This window comes from Rhinopithecus bieti, unplaced genomic scaffold, assembly GCF_001698545.2.
Source record: "Rhinopithecus bieti isolate Rb0 unplaced genomic scaffold, ASM169854v2 scaffold_41082, whole genome shotgun sequence".
Lineage (NCBI taxonomy): Eukaryota > Metazoa > Chordata > Mammalia > Primates > Cercopithecidae > Rhinopithecus > Rhinopithecus bieti.
Window position 1 is genome coordinate 2,272,181 of NW_016817890.1, and position 2,484 is coordinate 2,274,664.

The window sequence follows — 2,484 nt, forward strand, 5'->3', positions numbered from 1 at the left end:
GATCTTGGCTCACTGCAACCTTCACCTCCCAGGTTCAAGTGATTCTTCTGCCTCAGCCTTTCAAGTAGCTGGGATTGCAGGCAACTGCCACTGTGCCTGGCTAATTTTTGTATTTTTAGTAGAGATGGGATTTCACCATGTTGGCCAGGCTGGTCTCAAACTCCTGACCTCAGGTAGTCCACCCGCCTCAGCCTCCCAAAGTGCTGGGATTACAGGGGTGAGCCACTGTGCCCAGCCAACACAATTTTTTTGTTTTGTTTTGTTTTTTGAGATGGAGTTTTGCTCTTTTTGCCCTGGCTGGAGTGCAGTGGTGCGATCTTGGCTCACTACAACTGCCACCTCCCAGGTTCAAGTGATTCTCCTGCCTCAGCCTCTCAAGTAGCTGGGATTACAGGTGTGCAACACCACACCCAGCTAATTTTGTATTTTTTTTTTTAATAGAGACTGGGTTTCACCATGTTGGCCAGGCTGGTCTCAAACTCCTGACCGCAGGTGATCTGCCCACCTTGGCCTCCCAAAGGGCTGGGATTACAAGCATGAGCCACTGGGCCCGACCCCAGCACAAATTTTAAATGGCTCAAAATTTTGAATAGATGAAGAAGTATACAGAAATATTCAATAAGCACACCAAAAGATGCTTAATGTCATTAGTCATTAGAGATATGCAAATTAAATCCTCAAAGATAAATCACTTCATACCCACTTGAATGACTAAAGTTAAAAAAATTAATAATATCACAGGGTGTGGCCGGGCAGGCAGATCACGAGGTTAGGAGTTTGAGACCAGCCTGGCTAATATGGTGAAACCCCGTCTCTACTCAAAACACAAAAATTAGCCGGGCATGGTGGTGCATGCCTGTAATCCCAGCTATTTGGGAGGCTGAGGCAGAAGAATCGCTTGAACCCGGGAGGTGGCGGTTGCAGTGAGCCAAGATCGTACCACTGCACTCCAGCCTGGGTGACAGAGCAAGACTCTGTCTCAAAAAAAAAAAAAAAAAAAATCACCGGCATGGTGGCTCACACTTGTAATCCCAGCACTCTGGGAGGCTGAGGCAGGTGGATCACCTGAGGTCAGCAGTTCAAGACCAGCCTGGCCAACATGGTGAAACCCTGTCTTTACTGAAAATACAAAACAATTAGCAGGGTGTGGTGGTGCACACCTGTAATCCCAGCTACTCAGGAGGCTGGGGCAGGATAATTGCTTGACCTTGAGAGGTGGCGGTTGCAGTGAGCCAAGATCGCAACACTGCACTCCAGCCTGAGTAACAAGATCAAAAGCTCTGTCTCAGAAAAAAAAAAAAAAAAAGATTAATAATACTGGCCGGGCACGGTGGCTCAAGCCTGTAATCCCAGCACTTTGGGAGGCCGAGACGGGCGGATCACGGGGTCAGGAGATCGAGACCATCCTGGCTAACACGGTGAAACCCCGTCTCTACTAAAAAATACAGAAAACTAGCCGGGCGAGGTGGCGGGCGCCTGTAGTCCCAGCTACTCGGGAGGCTGAGGCAGGAGAATGGCGTAAACCCGGGAGGCGGAGCTTGCAGTGAGCTGAGATCCGGCCACTGCACTCCAGCCTGGGCGACAGAGCGAAACTCCGTCTCAAAAAAAAAAAAAAAGATTAATAATACCAAAGGCCGGCAAGGGTTTTTGAAGCAACAGGAACTGCCATACATTGCTGGTGGGAGTGTAAAATGGCACAACTGCTTTGCAAAATAATTTAGTAATTTTTTTTTCTTTTCGAGACGGGATCCCACTCTGTCAGCCAGGCTGGAGTGCAGTGGCGTGATCGTGGCTCACTGCAGTCTCAACCTCCTGGGCTCAAGCAATCCTCCCACCTCAGCCCCCTGAGTAGTAGGGACTACAGGTTCGTCACCATGCCCAGCTAATTTTTTTTTTTTTTTTTTGTAGAGATGGGGTTTTACCATGTTGCCAAGGCTGGTCTCAACTCCTGAGCTCAAGCAATCCGTCCACCTTGGCCTCCCAAAGTGCTGGGATTATAGGCGTGAGCCACCACACCCAGCCTAGTAACTTTTTATATAATTAAACATTCACCTATCCTGTGACACGGCAATACCACTTCTATTTACCCGAGAGAAATATAAACATGTGTCCACACAAAACTGGTACATAAATGTTTATATTAGCCCAAAACTGGGGGATAAAAAGAATGTCCACCAACAGATGAATGAATTAAACTGTGGCGTTTTCATTCAATAGAATACCACTTCAGCAACAACAGAGAATGAGCTACTGACATACAACAAGTTGGATGAATCTTCACGGATGTTATGTTGAATGGAAAAGGCAGACACAAAAGTATACACTGGACGATTCAATTTTATTGAGTTCTAGAACAGGCAAAACTAACTTATGGTGACAAAAATCAGAACAGTGATTGCCTCTGGCACTGAAGGAATTGAGAGGGGACACAAGGAATTCTCTGCATAATGAAAACTTTGTTTTTTTTTTTTTTTTTTTTTTTTT